Source organism: Chenopodium quinoa, unplaced genomic scaffold, assembly GCF_001683475.1.
Source record: "Chenopodium quinoa cultivar QQ74 unplaced genomic scaffold, ASM168347v1, whole genome shotgun sequence".
NCBI classification, from domain to species: Eukaryota; Viridiplantae; Streptophyta; class Magnoliopsida; order Caryophyllales; family Amaranthaceae; genus Chenopodium; species Chenopodium quinoa.
Window position 1 is genome coordinate 8,731,216 of NW_018744367.1, and position 22,716 is coordinate 8,753,931.

The window sequence follows — 22,716 nt, forward strand, 5'->3', positions numbered from 1 at the left end:
AAGTCTAATGGTAAGTAAAGGGTCGATCCGCAGAGACGACTAAACTATCGTCAACACTACCACCAACTAAGCTATGTCAAAAGAGATATGAGGGGTGGATTAAAACAAAAGATGATCTAACTAACTACGGAATTAGAACCTAAGAAATAAAGTCACTAGGAAAGGGGAATCAAGCATCATTAATTTGACAAGCACAAGCATAGAAATAAGCACGGACATTCACAATAAAATGCAAGGGGCAACTCTTAATCATCTAGGTCTCTCCCGAGCACCCTATACAATTAAACACCCAATCCTGGCCAAAGGCTCGTGATCAACTCAAGGGGTTCTCTTCTACCTAAATAGCTCTTTTCCAAGCAACTAAATAGGGTAGCAATTAAATCATGCATTCAATTAGCTAAAGTGAAAGCAAGCATTAACACACCTCAATGAGCACTTCCAAATCATCAAGAAATAACCATACACACCAATATACTAGCACTAATCAAACGCAAACAAACACTATTGATTATCTAATCGGTCAAGTAGTTGAATTGGAGAATCGCCTAACAACCTAGGTCACTCTCGCACACACTAGGCCATTAGACTCTCAATCCTGCCTATGAGGTCGTGGTCAACCAAGCAACGAAATTCTTCTATTAAACTAGCTCACTCTCGCACAACTAGCATAATAGAGATTAAATCATGATATCGATTGGCTAAAAAGACACCAAGAATTAAGCCCTTCATTCTTAGTTCAATACACCAACAATTCCTATCAAACCATCAATAAAGTGTTCATTTTGCACATTAATCAACAATCATCCCTAACCCTAGCTAGGAAACTAAACTAACATGACTAAACCAACAAGACAAAGAAACTAACACAAACTAAACTAAAATGAACAACTAACATTAACCAATAAAGAAGAACAATGAAGAAACTAAGAACAAGAACAATGAAGAACAAGGGAAAAGCAACAAAGAGGAAATATTGAAATAATCAACTACTCTAAACATTCAATAAACAAAAGACAGCAATAAGTAAGGAAAGCAATAAAATTGAGATAGAGTTTAGAATGCTCATTGAAGTATTGAAAAGTAATCCAAAACAATGTCACATTTTGCATCTTCAACCTCCTCTATCCACCATTGAAGCTCTTCACTTTCTCTCTCTAAACTACTCTTAAACTAAATTACAAAACAAAGATTAAAACTAAATCAAAGCCCTAATCTAAGTGGTGAAATGATGGAGAAAGCAAAGGGGTTTCATCCCCTCAAAGAGGAGAGAAGACTCCCCCCTCTAGGAAGTCTAAGAAGTGCTCTATTTATATTACAAGAAGAGAAAGAAAGAAATCCAAAAATTAAGCTCGTAAAAGACCTAGAACCCCGCGCCCGCGGCGGGCATGGCCGTGCCCGGGGTACCCAGAGTCGCGCCCGCAGCAAGGCATCTCCAGAAAATTGCAAAGTTGGGGAAAGCAGAAGGCCGCGCCCGCGGCACAGATATCCGCGCCCGCAGCACCATGGGCCGTGCCCGCGAGCCTGGCAGCATCTTGCAAATTCAAACGGCCATAACTTCTATTCTAGGAAGCCTTTTGGGGTGTGCGACCTACCGTTGGAAAGATCTTCAAGTCTAGTTTCCAACGCAATTTTAATCGCCTCAATCCGATGTGTAGATCAAAAGGTATGGCTGAAAGAGTGAACAAGACTTGGCTTAAGGCCTTCTACGAGCTTCAAGCTTTCTTGTCTCTAGCTTCTTAGCTTCTTGTAAGCTAGTCACAGTCATTACTTGAATTTCATCTATCTGCGGTATGGTGGGATATGATATGCTCAAGACTCCAAGTGCATCATGTATAGCAAGCATAACAAACGCCTGCATAAGTCAACAAACAGTCAATTTAATAATATCAGAAATTATAAATTGATAAAAAAAAAAAAAAAAAACCCATCTAAAACTCACATATCCATTAATGTCTCCAAAAGCTGGCTGATAATGAGTTGAGGGTGGGGTGTAGTTAGGGTTGATGAAGCATCGGGTAATGCTCCTGTACCATACCATGTATTGATCGTGATACTCCATCCGGCCTTGGAAAGACGCACCATCCACGACGTGATGCAACCGCTGATCCTACATGTTAATGAAAGGGGTATGTTGAACTGCCGAGCTCACGTCCCCCTTTCCTCGTCGGTCTGTCCTGTGCAAGTGGACACTCGTGTCACACATGGTGGGGACGGCCTGACGAAGGCCGAACTATCGCATGACTCTGTCGGGGAGGTAAGCCTCCTCTACCTCAAAACAAATGAGGACTGTCATGGCACGCCACTCCATGTGATGGCACGAAGATATGAGGGCATGGCATTGACTAAGTCAGCGACGTACGCATCCCACGTCATCTGCATTAACATGCCGTCAGTAACATCATAATTAACTTATTGAAACAATGAACGGGATGTTAATTATTTTTTATAGTGTAATTGATCACATGAGACTCGCTCAGTCTGTCGAATGCGTCTCTGTAATACGGTAGACTCCTCGCTGCATGCACATGAGTAAGTCTCCGCACCAATCACCTAATTATATATAATAACAGTGTTCATGAAAAATTATTAGCAAAATATAGCGGTATGTGGATAACTTAACAGTAAGTCATACATACCTGCAACCGTATGCCTGGTCTAGTGAAGGGAGTGGCGGAGCCTCATATGCAAGCTCCCGATCGTTTTCCTCCTCATGGCCACCCTGCTGTCGATAGTTAGCAGCCCTAGCTGGCCTACCAACGTGGATGTGCTCCCAAGCCCATAACTGTAATAAAAAACACAAGTTTAAGTTTAGTCACCGTTAAGTGCGTAATAGTTAAAAAAAGGTACAAAATTAAAGGGACTACATGAAGCAAAATCAAGGGACCACCAATCACCCATCTACCTTGCTGGGATGCTCTGCATAGATGGCGATACAAGGTTGCCAGACACGCACCACCCCAGTTGTAGTCACGTATCCGCTCTCAGCTGTTCTCTAACAGCTGTAGGTAGATCAACTGTATGTGACTACCTCTCTTGTTACTAAATAACGATCCTATCAACATGAACAGGTACGCTCGAGCGTATCTCTGAACGACTCCATCATTAGCATCAGGAGGCAACACCCAAAATATCTCTCGTAACCATATGTGTCTCAGCCCTGTGCCTCTAATATCGGCGACCTCAGGCCTCACCCCTAACACCCTCTCAACAAGGCCACGAGGGTCCTCTATAATGGGCCATGTCACTGCCCTACCACGTATTGGGAGTCGTGTCAGTATCGCCACATCTCGGAGCGTGACGATGGCCTCCCCAACTGGTAGATGGAACACTACTAGAAATAGGCCAATTTACGACGGACCTGTTCCGACGGACCAGAAATCCGTCGGAAATTTTCGACGGAATTAAATTCTGTCATAAATTTACGACGGATTTCCTACGAAAAACAAATCCGTTGGAATTTATGGGTTTTCCGACAGAATATTTCGTCGGAAACAATTTTTCGATGGAAATAAAATCCGTCGAAAATTTCCGAGGGAATTTTCCGTCGGAAACTTAATGTTTCGACGGAAATAAAATCCGTCGGAAATTACCGACGGAAAATTCCCTCGGAAGCTACATGTTTTCCGAGAGATTTTATATCCGTCGGAAATTTCCGACGGAATTTTATGCCATTCCGACGGATTTAAAAAAAAACAAAAAACAAAAAAACAAAACGGTTTAAACGCAAACCCTACTCCCCCCACCCCCTTCACGCCTCTTTCCTCATTCTCCCTCCTCTCTTCTTTCCTCTTTCCCTCTTCCTGATCTCTTTCCTTTCCTTCTCCCTTTTCGCCCTTCTCCTTCCTCTCCTTCTCCTTCTTCTCCTTCCTTTCCTCTTCCCCTCTTTCTCTTTTTCTTCTTCCCCTCTTTGTTTTCATTTTTAGTTTGGGTTATTTGAGTTTCAATTCAAAATTAAATCAAAATTTTCAAGAAAATCTAGGTTTTCATGTCAAATTCGACCATGAAAACTCTAGATCTAGAGTTTTCATGGTCGAATTTGACCTTGAAAACCCAATTTTGACGGTTTTTTTTGTCAAAATTAAGGTATGTGTCTTTTTTTTCTTCTTAATTAACTTGTTTATTTTTCTGATTTTTTTGAATTATGGTGTTGTTGAATTATGGATTTTTATTTTTATTTTTTTTTTGGGTGGTTTCGGTGGTTGTTTAGGTGGTTTCGGTGAGGTGGGTGGTGGGTTTGGGGAGGTGGTGGGAGGTGGGTTTTTAGGGTGGTTTCGGTGAGGTGCGTGGGTGGTGGGTTTTGAGGTGGTGGTTTCAAGTTTTGATATGGCTTGGTCAGCCGGTCAAGGGAGGGGACCAAAGGGGTTGTTGTTTGGCTTGGGGAGCAAGGTGAGTTGGTCCCCCTTTGGTGGTCCTCACCTACTCTCTCCCGCCATGTGACACTTGGAGCTTATTGATTGCCTTGCATTTTTATTTTGTTTTTGATTAAAATAAAATAGAGGAAAATGCGAATCTCCCATATTGATGGGAGAAGGGAGATAAAGTCTCAATTCCCTATAAATACCCAAGTTTTGGGTTTGGAAAAAATCACTTGAGTTGAACTCAAAAAGGCATCTCCTTGAAAAGTGAGAAAACACTTAAGTTCGTAATACTCTAGTTTTTGTTTGGTCAAGTCCTGACTAACCTTCGGGATTAAGACCGTTTGGGTCGGGTCGAGGGTGCGAGCCATAGGACCGTCGTACTTGCGAGGCTCGAGCTTTGAAGTAAGAGCTCGTGAATCGAGCGAAGCACGTGTCAAGGGTAAGAATTTCTATTTCTTTCTCTCTTATGTTGTTAATTATGTGATTGCATGTTTAGTTTCTTTAATTAGTGAGCGGGTCTTGGGCAGGTTTCTCTTCCGCGTAGCCTTGGACGCTACGAAACCTAACACCTACCACTCAACAATTTCCAGTACCTCTTATAGAGAACAATGATATTGTCAAGCAGCTTAAGAAGACTAAGGTCGAAATAAATGTTTGGAAGCTTTTAGCTTCATCTCATGAACATAGAGTTGCAGTGATGGTGTAATACCCCGTATTTTTGAAAGGTATTTTCTAAATTAAAGAGTATTTAATTCCCGTATTTTTGATGTATTATCTAAATTAATTATTTTCCTGAAGAGTATTTTAGTTTTGGAGCCAAAATGAAATTTAAATTTTGGCGCCTAAATCATTATTTTACAAAACTAATTAAATTGGATAATTCAATAAATGAAACTGTTTTATACTTATGTTATAAATAATATTTTTGATTTCTCAAAATTAAATAGCTAAAACGAAATTATATTAATTCGGTAGATTAATTAAATTGTATTTTCGGTTTCATAGAATAAAAATCTAAATTATTTTAATATCTTTCCAAATTAATTATTTTCATGAAATATATTTTTAAAAAAATTAATTTTCAAATTTTATATAATAAAAATCTGATTTAATTAATTATTATAAGTCAAATTGTCGGCCACCCCAATTATTTAATAAAAATCTGATTTTATTTTTTCAAGTATTAATTTTCACAATATAAATTTTATTGGATTATTAATTTTAGGAAAATAAATTATTTTACATAATCCCTAAACTAACATAAGAGGACGGAAAATATTGAACAATATTTAGCTCAATATTTTCGGCCACTCATGAATTTTCTAAAGGATTTTTAATTTATTTTATTAAAAATAAAATCATTTAAATTTCCTTATTTCTATTCTTAAATCTAAAAATTATTTGATCCTATTCTATACTTGCACTCCAAGCTCAAAACCTACCAAAAAAAATTTCATGATCAAATAAAATTTAATATCCTTCCATACATTTAAAACCCTAATTTCTATTCTTTAAATTTCCATAAATTATACAACCCTAAATTGCTATAAACTCATCACCTAAACACCTATAAATACCCCCTCATACCTCTCATATTCTTCGCACCAAAAACTCAATTCCCTTCTTTTCTTTTACTCTTCTTTTCCCTCTAACTTTTCCTATTTTTCTTTTCCTCTTTTCTATAAGAAAATCTGCCCGTATATCTTTGGAGCCAATTTTCGGGAACTTCTAGTCAGTTTTTGGATTTCTGTATTTCACAACAAATTATTCCTCTTGAAACATTCTTGAGGTTAGGCTTACGAATCACCCAATTCAGAGTTATATCAAAGGAGTTATGACCTCTGCAAGTTCTGCCTATCCTTTCCAACGCAAATTCAATTTCCTTTAATCCTATTCCTTTATTTTCTTCATGGTTAGTTTTCTAAAATATAATTACCTATTTTACAGTTATAATTTTATATTAGAGTATTATTTTTAAAAGAGTTTTATAGTCCATGCACATTAGATTTGGGTTTATGTCTAAAGATGTTGTGATAACCGTATGGTTATGTTAATTGCAAGGTGTATTCGTGATTGAACTTTGAAAGTGCGAAGTGTTGATTGATATTCGGAATTAAGGTACGTTATGTGGTTTGATACCTTCGAAAGTTGTCCATGAAATTGTATCTTATTATATTCCTTATAAAATTATGTTTCATGATGGTTTGAATTAATGATTTTTGGTTAATCAAAATAGACTTTGAATTATGATTAAAATTATTAAAAAGGATTTGATTAAAATTGATTTACAGGTTTCTTAATATTCAAGAATGATGGATTTTTTTAAAAGGTGCTTTTAAGTAAATCAATAGATATGGTTATGAATCCCACTTAGGGAATGGATTTGAGAAGACTATGGACTTTGCATGACCTAGTCTTTCCTCAAGATTGGCCTTTGTTCATAATGTAAACCACTTGGGGGGTGTGCACACTTAGTGAGGAATTGGTTTTGGAACGTAATCGATTGAGTTTTAAACTTGTCTTGAAAGCATTGAATTGGAAAAGCTCTTACATGAGTATGGCATTGGAATTCTTTGAATTAAACTTAAATGATTTAAATTATGTTTTACTTATCTTACACATAACCTACTTAGCATAATTGCTAATACGTGCTTTTGTTTTGGTTTTGCCCTGTTTACCATTTATGGTAAGCAGGTGAATGTTTCAGGTGGAAGTTGATTGATTCATACGGGAGTTCACGGGAATTTCACCTAGCTTAGGAAAAGTTGGAGTCGTTTTTGCGTCACAATTTATGAACAAGTTTATTTAAAGTTTTATTAATAAGGATAAATAATTTCCGCTGCAAAAGTATTTTCAAAGTATGAGCCTTGCGTTATCACGCGGCGGTAATACGCCCAAGTCTATCTCTACGGTATTTATATGTATTTCCTACATATTCCGTAGAGGGAGATTTGGGGGTGTTACAGATGGACGCATTAGCAAGAGTAGGGATAGATTCTGAGACCACTCCAGAGGGGTTAGCTAACTTCCTTAGAAGTGAACTCCCCAGTCCCATTAATTTGATCACCTTTTCTAACAAGGATTACCCCCGGAAGGTGACAAACACAATAAAGCCTTGAACCTAACGGTGGTTTGCAAAAGAATGAATGTACCAATGACCCTTATAGACAATGGTTCATCAATCAATGTTTGCCCACTTCGAATTGTAAGGATGTTGGGAATAAAGGATGAAGATTTGTCTCCATCCACACAAGGAATAAGGCCTATGACAATACTCGTCACCAAGCTCTTGGAACCATCACCATAAATATCACTGCCGGAGTCATTGATCATACCACTAATTTTCAAGTAGTAGACATCAAGGCTTCATTCAACTTATTTTTGGGATGCCCTTGTTTACAAGGAACGATCACCTCCATGCTTTGACTTTAATTTCATGGGACTCCTCTTTGGGTATGAGAAGAACGAACCTAAGCGTGTTGATGAAAACTCCGCGCTTATCCAAACGGTGCTACAAAGTGAAAACTTTGATCCCTCCAAGCTCATCACCCCAGCAGAAGGACTACTCAAGGGATGGCGCAAGACCGTGAAGGTGACTACACCAAATGGAAGGTAGATTTCCATAACCACAGAAGAGGGACCTATGTTTGATGAGTCTGAGTCGTCTGAGTCTGAGTCTGAGTTCAAGTCTTCTATTGTTAAGTCTCCTAAATCCTTAATAGTCACACCTTCTTCTATCCCACCTAGTTTAGCACCTACTCCTAGAAGAGTTAGTAGTTAGGTCCCGTCAAACCTTTCCCTTTTTGATGTAATGATTCAAGAATTCAATAATATGTCTTATTCTTCTTACTCCTCGTGCTTTTCCCTTACCCAAGATGACGAGTATTGCTTTGCTAACAATGAAAATGACAAAGAAATAATTAAAGGAATAGAAACACTTGGGAATAAAACAACAATCATTGAAGAAATTGAAACAATTTACATCTCAATGTATCCTACCATTAAAAGAGAAGTTTAAATTAGCTTAACTCTAAATCAAGAGGAAAGAACTCGATTAATTAATCTACTTAAAGAATTCATCGATGTTTTCTCCTGGTCATACGAAGATATGCCAGGAATAAATAGAGAAATTGCTCAACACACTATACCACTAATTCCAGGAATGAGACCTATAAATTAAAAGTTGCGTCGAATGAAACCTGATGTAGCTCTTAAAATAAAAGAAGAAATTCAAAAACAAATAACTACAGGTTTTATCAAGGTATGTAAATATCCAGAATGGGTCGCCAACGTGGTACCATTTCCCAAGAAGGATGGTAGAGTAAGAGTGTGTGTCGACTACAGAGGTCTTATCAAGGCAAGTCCAAAGGACGACTTCCCTTTACCACACATGGACATCTTAGTAGACAATACAACCAATCATGCACTTCTCTCGTTTATGGATGGATACGTAGGCTACAACCAGATTCTCATGGCGGAAGAAGACATGGAGAAAACAACATTCATAACACCATGGGGTACTTACTGCTACACGGTAATGTCATTCGGGTTGAAAAACGCAGGTGCCACGTACCAAAGAGCAGCAACTGCCTTACTTCATGACATGATGCACAAATAGATCAAAGTCTATGTAGACGACATGACTATAAAATCAAATTATTGCCCCTGACTCCAAACAACCTTAAGAAAATTCTTCGAAAATACAACATGAGGCTGAATCCTGCCAAGTGTGCATTTGGGGTTACCTCAAGAAATCTCTTAGGCTATGTCATTAGCTCTAGAGGAATAGAGATAGATCCCACTAAAATCAAGGCAATCATGTCAATGCCACCGCCCACGACCGAGAAGCAAATTCGAGGATTCATTGGCCGGTTGCAATACATAAGTAGGTGTTGGGTTTTGTAGAGTCCGACTCTACGCGGAAGGGAAACCCACCCAAGACCCGCACACTAATTAAAGCGACTAAGCATGCAATCACTAATAAATAACAATTAAGAGAGAGAAATAAAAGACATTCTTACCCTTAGCGCGTGCTTCGCTCGAATCGCGAGCTCTTACTTGAACCCCGCAAATGCAATGATCTCCGATGGCTCATACCCACGAACCCGACCCGACCGATCCAAGTCCCGAAGGTTAGTCGGGACCCGATCAATAAGAACTGGAGTTTTACGAACTTAAGGTTTTCTCACTTTTCTAAGGAGATGCCTTTTTAGTTCTACTCAAGTGTTCTTCCCAAATCCCAAAACCTTGGTATTTATAGGGAAATGAACCTTGAATTCCCACTCTCAATCAATGTGAGAGGTTTGCAATTTTCCCATTTTATTTTAATTAAAGCAAAAATAAAATTGCAATTCAATCACCAAGCTACAAGTGGCAAGAGGAGGGGAGGGAGAAGGTGAGGACCACCAAGGGAGGGGACCAACGCACCTTGCTCCCCAAGGCATGAACCAATCTTTGGTCCCCACTAGAAAAACCGGTCCTCCTAGCCAAGTGGTTGGCTGCCAGCCTACCTTGGCTGCCAAGGCTGCCAGTTGGCGCCTAGCACCAAGGTTGGGCAGCCTGGCCAGCCAGCCAGCACACTCACACAGCCAGCTGCAGCCAACAAGTGCATGTGTGCTGCTAGCAAACCACGCATGATGGGAATTGCTGCTAATCGAGGCATGCGAACTGCTTGCTGGGCGCTGCTATGCGAAGCACACGCACCACACGCACAGCCAAGCACGCTACTGGCTGGTGCGTGGTGTTGTGCGATGCTATGCGAGGCACACCCACAGCCCAGCATGCTGTTGGCTGGCGCATGGTGATGTGTGATGTTGTGCTAGGCATACACGCACAGCCCAGCACGCCGCTGGCTAGCGCATGGTGTTGTGCGATGCTGCTAGCGAGGCAGCCAGCGCTTAGCATACTAGAAAGACCTAGCCTTGCGATGCTTGTTGTGCTAGCTGTGCGCCAGCGCCTAGCATGCTAGCAAGGCCTAGCCTTGCGATGGTTGGGCGCATGGCATGCTAGCACACACGTAAGGCTGCGATGCTTGCGGTGGCTAACTAGCATGCATGGGCCTAGCAAGCCTAGCATGCTAGGCTTGTGACTAGCATTGCGATGCACATGCTAGCTCGAGATAGCATAGCCCTCGTATGGCTAGGCCAATGCGAGGCTACGACCTAACTCGAACTTGTAGCTAGATTGATTACGCGTCTCGTCGAATTCTAAATTCGACTCGACTTGCGACGCTCGGTCTCGACGCACTAGGCTTGATATCCGACGTCTTTGTTCGTAAAACTCTGACGACTCATCAAATCTTTCGGATTGATTCGTCGTCTCGGATCGGTTGTTTGATTGGGTTCGACCCGAAGGGTTCAGTCAAGATTAAGCTGTAATATTAATTGTACATTAATATTACTGATCGGAAGCGGCCTTCACCTAGGCATTCCGTTCACTTGACCTTACTGGAGAATTAGCTATCCAATAATTATGAACCCTCTATCGGAATAATACACTTGTTGGAAGGACACCATTCCTTTCAATCTCCCACTTGTCCTTCCAGACAAGTGTACAATTTGTGTATACCCCTTTTCCTATGTCGCTTAATGTCTCTTCATGAACTATAAGGTAAGATTCTTCGTCATCCTTATTACGTCCAGAAGTGTTTCTTTTTGAGTTCGACTGTCAATAAACAGATGATTTCTAAAATCCATCTGAGCACGGCCATGCATTTTCACAGTCTCACTCATTGAGAGGCCTTGTAAACAACAAAGACATATTCCCTATTCTTAATAGGGGACATTTCCAGTCTTGTACCGTAAGCTTCCCTTACTAAGAGAACCTAGTCGCCTGAGTGCTGCCGTTATAATCCCCATTTACGGCAGACGTTTGACAACATCAAAACGACTAGTACTCAAGCAAGAGAACTTGCAATACTTATGGTCGAGGAAAAAGGTTCCGATAGCTATAATGAGAAATATACTTATGAAACGATTGATATCTCTTATAGTATTCTCATAGGTCTACCCGGTATAGTTCCAAACTAGTACCTATGCAAATGATTTATGACTATCATTTCCTTGTAGCACAAGAAACGGTGCTATAAATCATACTACACACTAATCTCAAGTGGTCATTAATCGTCCATCGTTTAAATGACCTCGATTAGGGATAATTTTTGATTAAAACATTCAATGTTCACTTAACAGGCGTTTTTTTATCCAAGACATGGTCTTGATATCTTGTTTTGAATATTCTCAAAATCAAATGGGCTCATTATTAATTTCTAAACTACAATTAAATAGATATGGAGTAATCACAAATTTGCAGAAAATTTAATTGCTCCAAAATCGATTGGTTCAACATAATGTTTTACATTAAGACATCGAGTTTAATTAAAACATCTATATAGGGAAATCAAAGCCAATCTCCAATGTGCTTGATTCCCATTGCCTCAACGTGCTTGTTGTGCTTCACTTGAGACAAAGGTTTAGTTAGAGGATCGGCTACATTTTCGTCCGTTCCAATCTTACAAATTCCAATTTCACATTTGGATTTCCATTCCCTTATCATGTGAAATCGCCGCTTGACATTTTTTGACCTTCTGATGTTCCCTTGGCTCCCTGGCCTGAGAAATAGCTCCATTGTTATCACAATAGAGGTCTATTGGATCCTTGAGGGTACAACACCTAGTTCACCAATGAACTTACGAATCCAAACTACCTCCTTAGCTGCTTCCGAAGCTGCTAAGTATTCGGCTGCAGTTGTAGAATCTGCAGTGGTGCTCTGCTTAGCACTCTTCCAACTAAACGTTCCTCCATTAAGGCAGAATATGTACCCCGACTGCAACTTGGAGTCGTCTCTGTCAGTCTGGAAGCTCGCGTTAGTATAACCTTCAACAACCAACTCATTATAGCCACCATAGACTAGGAATTTATCCTTGTTCCGTTTTAGGTACTTTAGGATATTCTTGGTCGCAGTCCAGTGCGCCTCTCTTTGGTCTGATTGGTATCGGCTCGTAGCACTCAAGGCATACGATAAATCAGGCCTAGAACATACATGATGGATCCAATAAGCGAAGCATATAGAATCTGACTCATTCTGTCTTGCTCATCAGGTGTCTGTGGACACTGTTTCTTGCTGAGAGTTATGCCATGGGACATGGGTGAAAGCCTTCTCTTGGCCCCTTCCATGTTGAATCGTGCCAGTACCTTGTCTATATAAGTACTTTGGCTCAATCCAATCATCCTCTTAGATCTATCCCTATAGATCTTGATGCCCAATATGTACTGTGCTTCTCCCAAGTCCTTCATTGAAAAGCACTTTCCCAGCCAGCCCTTTACGGACTCCAACAGTTTAGTGTTGTTTGCAATGAGTAATATGTCATCGACATATAAGACTAGGAATGCGATGTCACTCCCACTGACCTTCTTGTAGACACAAGACTCATCTGGATTCTTGATAAAACCAAACTTACTAATGGCTTCATCGAATCGCAGATTCTAACTTCTCCTTGCTCGCTTTAGTCCATAAATGGACATCTTAAGCTTGCATACCTTCCAAGCAATGCTTAGATCAACAAAACCTTCCGGCTGTGTCATATACACAGTTTCTTCCAAAATCTCATTAAGGAAGGCGATTTTGACATCCATTTGCCATATTTCGTAATCGTAATATGCAACAATTGCTAGGATTATCCAGACGGACTTAAGCATTGCAACTGGTGAAAAGATTTCATCATAATCAACTCCGTGAATTTTCCTGTAACATTTTGCCACCAGTCTAGCTTTGTATATAGATACATTTCCATCTTTGTCTGTTTTCAATTTGAAAATCCATTTGCAACCGATAGGTGTATAACCTTCGGGCAAATTAACCAAGTTCTAGACTTGATTTTCAGACATGGAGTCCATCTCGGATTTCATGGCCTCTTGCCATTTAGCAGAGTAGGGGCTCGTCATAGCTTGTTTGTATGTCGCTGGCTCATCTCCATCCATAACTAGGATTTCTTGATCTTCGGTTAAGACAGTACCAAGGTATCTGTCTGGTTGAGACAATACTTAGCACAATTTGCTAATACGTGCTTTGGTTTACCTGAAAAGTTCACCTGCTTACCATTAAGGTAAACAGGGCAAAGCCAAAACCAAAGCACGTATTAGCAAATTGTGCTAAGTAGATTATGTGTGAAATAAGTAAAACATTAATTAAAACACGTACATTTAATTCCAATAATTCCAACACATTCTTTCCAATATCATACTCATGCAAGAACTTTTACAATTCAATTCTTTCAAGACAAGTTTAAAACTCAATCGATTACATTTAAAAATCAATTCCTCACTAAGTGTGCACACCCCCCAAGCTAGTCTCCTACTATTTCAAGGCTATTCTTGGGGAAAGACTAGGTCATGCAAAGTCCATAGTCTTCTCTAATCCATTCCCTAAGTGGGATTCATAACCATATCGATTGATTTGCTTAAAAGCACCTTTTAAAATCCATTATTCTTGAATATCAAGAAACCTGTAAACCACTCTTAATCCAATCCTTTTAATAATTTTATCCACAATTCAAAGTCACTTTTGATTATCAAAAACCATGAATTTAGATTATTATAAAACATGCTTTCATAAGAAATATAATAAAACATAATGTCATAATAAATCATGATTTCATAATAAATCATACTTTCATAAGAAACATAATATTTCATAATTTTATACGAAACATAATAATTCATAATTTCACAAACCACTTTCGAAGGTATCAAGCCACATAACGTACCTTGATCGTAACACGAGCGATTCACACAATTACTTCACTTCACTTAATCACGAACACCCTACACATTATTATAGCCTTAATTAATATAAGGCTGTCAAATAAGCACAACAAATTAACCAAGCTATCCTATATGTGCATGAATTAATTATGATTTATTATTATACTTTAATAAAATCAATTATTCTGTTTTTATAAAATAATTTTATGTTTTTATAAAATAATTTATTCAATAAATAATATTTATGAAATTCAATTATAAATTGTAAAACAAGTTTAGGAGAAGGGAAATTAAAGGACGAAGATGGAAACCAAGGCAAGGGAGGAAGCAAGGTGGTCGCCGGTGAGGGCCGCCGGTGATGGTTGTGGCCGAAAGTTTGAGGGAGGAGAAGAGAAGGAAAACCGTGAAAGAGAGAAAGAGAGAGAAGAAGATTTCTTGAGGTTTTTGGTGTGAGTCTTGGGGTGTTTGGAAGGGGTATTTATACGTGTTTAGGTGATGAGTTTATAGCAATTTAGAGTTGTATGATTTATGGTAATTTCAAACGATGGAAATTAGGGTTTTAAGGGTTTAGGAAATAATTAAATGTATGGAAGAATATTTAGATTTTATTTGGTCATGAAATTTTTGTTTAGTAAGTTTTGAGCTTGGAGTGCAAGTATAGAATAAGATCAAATAATTTTAAGATTTAAGAGTAGAAAAAACGAATTTTAAAGGATTTTTATTTTTAATAAAATAAGTTAAAAATTATTTAGAAAAGCTATGAGTGGCCGAAAATATTTGCTTAATATTTTCGGATCTTCTATGTTAATTTCATAGATTAGGTAAAATATTTTATAAATATATATTTCATGAAATAATTAATTCAGGAAGATATTAAATCAGGTTTTTATTATATAGAATCTGAAAATACATTTAATTAGTTTAGGAAATTAATTTATTTCATGAAAATATTTAGTTTAGCAAGATATTAAATAAAAATCAAATTTTTATTATGAAAAATCCGAAAATAACATTTAATTAGTTTAGAAGATTAATTTATTTCATGAAAATAATTTACTTAGAAGGATATTAAATAAAATCAGATTTTATTTTGTAAAAATCCGAAAATAACATTTAATTAGTTTATTTTATGAAAATATATAAAATCAGATTTTCATTATGAAAAATCCGAAAATATCATTAGTTTAGGAAATTAATTTTATTAATTAATTTATAGATATATATTTCATAAAAATAATTAATTTGGAAAGGTATTAAAACAATTAAGATTTTATTATATGAAATCCGAAAATACAATTTAATTAGTTTAAGGAAATTAATTTAATTTATTTATTTTAACCGAATCAATATAATTTCGGTTTATCTATTTAATTTTTGTGAGAAATCAAAAATAATATTTATAACATAGGTATAAAATAGTTTCATTTATTGGATTATCCATTTTAATTAGTTTTGTATAATAATAAGACAAATGATTTAGGCGCCAAAATTTAAATATCATTTTGGCTCCAAAACTAAAATACTCTTTAGATAAATAATTAATTTAGAAAAATACGTCAAAATACGAGACTAAAATACTCTTTAATTTAGAAAATACCTTTCAAAAATACGGGGTATTACAGATGTATATGGGAGTCCATGGGAATTTCACCTAACTTAGGAAAAGTTTGAGTTGTTTTTGTGTCATGATTTATGAACAGTTTTAATTTGAAGTACTATTAATAATGAATAAAGAATTTCCGCTGAAAAAGTATTTTGAACTATTATCTTTGCGTTATTACGCGGCGGTAATACGCTCGAGTCTATCTCTACGGTATTTATACGTATTTTCTACATATTCCGTAGAGGGAGATTTGGGGGTGTTACAAAGTGGTATCAGTTTGTCGGGTCTTAAAACAAGATTAAAAGTTGAAATAAATAAATTGGATGGGTACACTTAAGTTGGGCACATAGGATAGAGTTTCGCATTTAAAAAAAAAAAAACTATTTTCATAAAAACTATTTTCTTCTTCGGAAAGATGATTGAGAAAAGGATGCTCGGGTTCTCATAATGAGGCCTATAATGGGTACGCCTCTCTGTCTAGGCAAGGCTCTCCCCGACGCTGTGGGTAACTTACCTGGGACACGCGGGTTCGACCATCATATATCATGAATCGAGTACGTTATTAATTTCGAAATAAAATGAATTGAAATTTCCTAAGATTCGAAACTATGTGTGCATGTAAGTTAGTATAATATGAATTTTTTTTTAAAAAAGTCCATAGACAGGACATCTTGGATATATATGTGGCCCATGCATGTTAAACTTATATGCTTGTGAACATTGATTTGTTTATATGAATACTTATTGAATTATTGTTGTCTAAACAGATGTTGGATGATATTAGGAAGAAGTACTTTAACATTCACTACTTGAAAACTGATGCAATCAGTGTTAGCAATTTTGTGACAGGAATAACGGTGCTAGCTCTACACTATTATGAGAAGTACAACCTTGAAGTTTTTACCCAACCTCCTTGGCTAGTTCTTTTGGCATTAGCCCACTTACCCAAGATTAAGAAGTACTATCCTCTTCTTGAGAAGTATGGGGATGTGGTTAAGGATGATGGACTTTGGAACGAGAGACACCACCATGAAAGGAGATGGTTAGCCACCTTAACCCATTTTAAGAATGATTTACACTACCTAGAGCGTAAATATGAACCAAAAAGGAATTTTGTGAAGCCACCTAATCTTACACCTCAACACACATTAACCGAGGTTGACCAACTTCGCTACCTAAACGCCCAACTCCCTTTCTCTTACCCAAAGTATGAAAAAGACTTTGACTCTTCTAACGATGAATCCATTCCACCACTTGGAAGACGTAAGAACTATCCTTCTCCTTCCCATTTCTCAAAATATAAGGTTCCTACCTCACGTGAGCACCCAAAACCTCAAACCAAAGCCCGAATTCCAAAAAGGCCTAGAATTCATGACTTTTCATCATCTTCTAGCTCCAACTCTCCACTTTCTCCACAACCCAATAACCCTAACCCTCAAGGAAACCCAAACCCAAATTCAGGCCAAACCCCAAATTACAGTGATTATGTACCAACCTACTTGAAGGAACCCAATAATAATAAGAAGGCTAACAATGAAGATCCAGAATTCGATCCAGTGGAAGAGAAGGGTTCAAATAAATGATCTATGTTATGAATTGTTTCAATAAATTTATGCACAATAAATTGTACTTTGAATATTAATTAGTAATAATAATAAAGTATTTGCTTGATCTTTTCTATGTTTATGTGTACGAATAAATTTTAATTTTCTTTCTTTCTCTCAAATGTGAAAATAAGGAAAGATATGTCTTTAAAGTTAAAGAATAAGAAAGCTGGTTCCAATATGGGCAAGGTCCTTAAGAAACTAACCCATCTTGCTGAAAACATTACCCAAGTAGCAAGCCAAGGGAAGGGTTCAGGAAATGGTGACACTTTTGGTGAAGTCTAGCTTTAAGGGAGTAGTAGCAGCCAAACCACCCTTTTTCTTAGGAAAAGAGGACCCAGCTAGCCTTGAAAACTGGATCCGAGAGTTCGATAAGTTGTTTGATGCAATCAAGTATCCAAACGATATGAAAGTTAGTAATGGTGCTTACTATCTAAAAGAAGAAGCTGACTTATGGTGGACGCAAAAGAAAGAGGAATTGATGAAAGACCCTAATTTTGGCTGGGAGGATTTTAAGGTAGCTTTGAGGAAAAAGTTTTACCCTGACCATTTAAGGAAACAGAAATGTATGGAGTTCACTAACTTAAGGATGGGAACTATGACTGTGAGTGAGTACTATTCTAAGTTCATATAGCTGATGAGGTTTGCACCAAAAGTAGTACCAACAGAGGCTATCAAAGCCCAGAGGTTCGAACAGGGGTTAACTTGGAATCTGCAAGGAAAACTGGGTGGGGCAACCTTTGAGAGTCTAGATGAGGTGTATGGCCGAGCTGCCCATTTGTATGGGATTAAAGGAAGAGAGCTAGGGAGCATGTTAGGGGAGAAAAGGAAGTTCAATGATCAACCCCAAGGGAGCGATAAGAGGCCCAAGAACCATGCGAGTTTTGGGAATAGGAACCATGGGGATAAGAGGGACTTTAAAGGGAATTTTCGGAGAAACTCGAACCAGGGTGATGAGAATAGAGAGAACAAGGATAGAACTAAGAGAAGTTACATCTGTAAAAGATGTGGGAAGGATCACCCGGGGAAGGATTGTGTAGGTAATAAAGTGACATGTCGATACTGCCAAAAATTGGGACACCGAGAATACGAGTGTTTCAAGAAGGAAGCAGATTTGAAGAATGGAAAGGTTCAGGATGGACGGAATCCCCTAAAACCCCCACAATCTAGTGGACCTGCCCAGAACACTGGAATCAACAATGGTGGAAATACTTCTAAGGGCCGGATTTTCGTAATGAATAGTCGTGAAGCTGAGACTTCCAATAATGTGGTAATTGGCACTTTTCTTATACGTTCTTTATCTGTGAAAGTTTTATTTGATTCGGGTGCATCGCACTATTTTATTTCTAAGACAGTAATAGAAAGTCTCCAGTTAGAAAGTCTAGTGTCTGTCTCCTTAGATGTAGCTATTCCAACAGGGGAAGTTAGGGAGTGTTCTAGACTTTTTAGGAATATACCCCTAACTATTTCAGAAGTAGATTTTCCATCGGATCTAATTGAATTCGATCTCAAAGATCTTGATGTGATCGTGGGAATGGACTGGTTGGGAAAGTACAAAGCCCAAATAGATTGTGCAGCACAGAAAGTCACGCTTTATGGCCCAGCAAAGACCAGAGTGACTTATAGGAAGGAAGGGAAAAGTCAAGGGATAAGAATTATTTCTGCGTTACAACTTCAGAAGTGTCTCAAGAAAGGTATCCGTTATTCATGTGTAGCCTCCAAGAGATAAGGGATGAAGAAGAAAAGAGTGATACAAAATTACCTGTTGTGGAAGAATTTCCCGATGTATTTCCCGATGAAATACCAAGCATGCCACCAGAAAGAGATGTGGAATTCACGATTGACTTGGTCCCTGGAACTGGACCTATTTCCAAGGCTCCATACAGGATGGCCCCAGCTGAGATGAAAGAGCTAAAGGCCCAACTGGAGGATTTGCTTGAAAAGGGATACATTAGACCTAGTTCCTCACCCTGGGGAGCTCCAGACTGTTTGTGAAGAAAAAGGATGGGAGATTAAGGTTATGTATTGATTACCGTGAGTTAATAATGTCACCGTGAAGAACAAATACCCACTACCCCGGATTGATGATTTGTTTGACCAGTTAAAGGGAGCAGGAACATTCTCGAAAATAGATTTGAGGTTGGGTTATCACTAGTTAAGGATTGCAGAGAAAGATATTCCTAAGACTGCTTTCAGGACCCGTTATGGCCATAATGAGTTTACAGTAATGCCGCTTGGGTTGACAAACGCACCGGCAGTGTTCATGGATCTGATGCATCGAATTTTCCGACCCTATTTGGACAAGTTTGTAGTGGTATTTATTGATGACATTCTGGTTTAGTCGAATAGTAAGGAGGACCATGAAGACCATTTGAGGAAAGTGTTACAGTTGTTAAGGGAGCACCAGTTATATGCCAAACTTTCTAAGTGTGAGTTCTGGTTAGAGAAAGTTGCCTTTTTGGGACATGTGATTTCTAAGGAAGGAGTCTCGGTTGACCCAGCTAAGGTGCAAGTTGTACAGGAGTGGCCAACCCCAAGGAATGTGTTAGAGGTAAAGAGTTTCCTGGGATTGGCCGAGTATTATCGGAGGTTTATAAAGGACTTTTTGAAAATAGCAAGACCGATGACCAACTTGATGAAAAAGGAATGTAAGTTCATTTGGTCTCCTAAGTGTGAGGAAGCATTGCAAACCCTGAAAGAAAAATTGACAACAGCTCATGTGTTAGCATTACCTGATGAGAGTAAGGAGTATGAGGTGTACAGCGATGCGTCAAAGTTTGGGTTAGGATGTGTTTTGATGTAAGCTTGGAGAGTAATTGCTTATGCCTCAAGACAGCTGAAGACGTATGAGCAGAATTACCCAACGCATGACTTGGAACTTGCTGCCATAGTGTTTGCCTTGAAGATTTGGAGGCATTACTTGTGTGGAGTGACTTGTAAAATTTTCACTGACCACAAGAGCCTAAAGTATATCTTCACCCAAAAGGAATTGAACAATAGACAGAGAAGGTGGTTAGAATTCATCAAGGATTATGAGCTACTAATCCAGTACCATGAGGGTAAGGCTAATGTAGTGGCAGACGCCTTAAGTAGGAAGTCAAGACACTCGATATATGCGATGATATTGCCGGACCAACTGTGTATCGAGTTCCAAAAGATGAGTTTGGAGGTAGTACAGCAAGGAGAAGTCAGTCGGATGTTGAACGCTTTGATTATACGACCATCCATTTTCGAGGAAATTAAGAACAGTCAGTCGGAGGATGAAAAATTGAAGATTGTAAAAGAGAAAATGGGTGAAGGGCAGGTATCGGATTTCACCATTGATGAGGACGCTAGACTTCGTTTTAAGGGAAAATGGTGTGTTCCACAGCACCGTGGGGACATCAAACAGAGGTTGATGGAAGAAGCTCATAGTTCTCCTTATTCAATGCATCCTGAAGGGGACAAATTGTATAAGGACATGAAGAAAATGTTTTGGTGGCCCAATATGAAAAGAGAAGTTGCAAAATTTGTGGCCAAGTGCCTAACATGTCAAAAAGTGAAGATTGAACATCGCAGACCCCAAGGGAAAGTCCAATCATTAGAAGTGCCTAATTGGATGTGGGATCCCATCTCTATGGATTTTGTTGGGGCATTACCCAAAACTCGGACGGGAGATGACACCATTTGGGTAATTGTGGATCGATTGACGAAAACAACTGTCTTTATACCCATAAAAAACACTTAGTCCATGGAGCAATTGGGAAAATCCTATGTTAAGTATGTAGTAAAGTACCATGGGGTGCCAAGCGATATTGTGTCAGACAGGGATTCAAGGTTCCTATCCAACTTTTGGCGAAGTATGAAAAAAGCAATGGGGACGAAACTATTACTGAGTACGGCATTTCACCCTGCCACGGACGGACAAACCGAGAGGACCATCCAAACATTGGAGGATATGTTGAGGGCATGTGTAATGGAATATCAAGGGTCATGGGAAGACCACCTGGATTTGATTGAGTTCTCCTACAACAATAGTTACCATGCAAGTATTGGGATGGCACCATTTGAAGCCCTATATAGGAGGAAATGTAGAAGCCCAGTCTGTTGGAGTGATATCAGTGAAACAATGGTACTTGGACCAGATATGATTGAAGACATGGTTAAACAAGTCAAATTGATACAAGAAAAGATGAAAGCAGCCAAGACAGGAAAATAAGCTATGCTAATCCAAAGAGAAAAGAAGATGAATAACAAGTAGGAGAGAAAGTGTTGTTGAAAGTGTCACCCATGAAAGGGGTTATGAGATTTGGGAAAAGAGGAAAATTGAGCCCGAAGTATATTGGACCATACGAAATTACTCAACGGATCGGAAAAGTGGCATATAGGTTGAACTTGCCCAATGAGCTAGAAAAGGTCCATAACGTATTTCATGTGAGCCAACTCCGGAAGTATGTACCTGATGCGACTCATGTATTACAACCCGAGAACATAGAAATGGAGGAAAACCTGAATTATGAGGAAAGACCTATCAAAATTCTGGATACTAAAGTCAGGAGCACAAGAAACAAGGATGTGAGAATCGTAAAAGTGTTATAGACAAATCACAGAATTGAGGAAGCAACATGGGAAGCTGAAGCCAATATGCGGAAGCGCTACCCGGAACTTTTTCTTGAGGTTAGTGGTCGAGTTACGGGGGCGTAACTCTTTTTAAGGGGGGTAGAGTACGATAGAGTTTCGCGGGCGTTTATTTTCAACCCACTAGGTTAGCAGTAGGTCGTGTCTAGATAGAATGTGCATAAAATTAACAAACTAAAATCTATTTTCAAAGAAGAAAATTTTTAATTTTTTCCTCATATCCTGCCTAGTTTCGGGGCGAAACTTCTTTTAAGGGGGGTAGACTGTAATACCCCGTATTTTTGAAAGGTATTTTCTAAATTAAAAAGTATTTAAGTCTCGTAATTTGACGTATTTTTCTAAATTAATTATTTTTCTAAAGAGTATTTTAGTTTTGGAGCCAAAATGGTATTTAAATTTTGGCGCCTAAATCATTTGTCTTATTATTTTACAAAACTAATTAAAATGGATAATCCAATAAATGAAACTATTTTATACCTATATTATAAATAGTATTTTTGATTTCTCAAAAAAATCAAATAGATAAACTGAAATTATATTAATTCGGTTAAAATAAATTAATTAAATTAATTTCCTTAAATTAATTAAATTGTATTTTCGGATTTCATATAATAAAAATCTGAATTATTTTAATACCTTTCCAAATTAATTATTTTTATGAAATATATATCTATAAATTAATTAATAAAATTAATTTCCTAAACTAATGATATTTTCGGATTTTTCATAATAAAAATCTGATTTTATTTATTTTCATAAAATAAACTAATTAA

At 38.0% G+C, this 22,716-nt stretch overlaps 1 pseudogene; it reads left to right on the top strand.

The window, feature by feature from the left end:
* Nucleotides 1-17,963: 17,963 nt before the first annotated feature.
* LOC110696738 lies at nt 17,964-21,524 on the top strand (annotated as a pseudogene).
* The last annotated feature ends 1,192 nt before the right edge of the window (nt 21,525-22,716 follow it).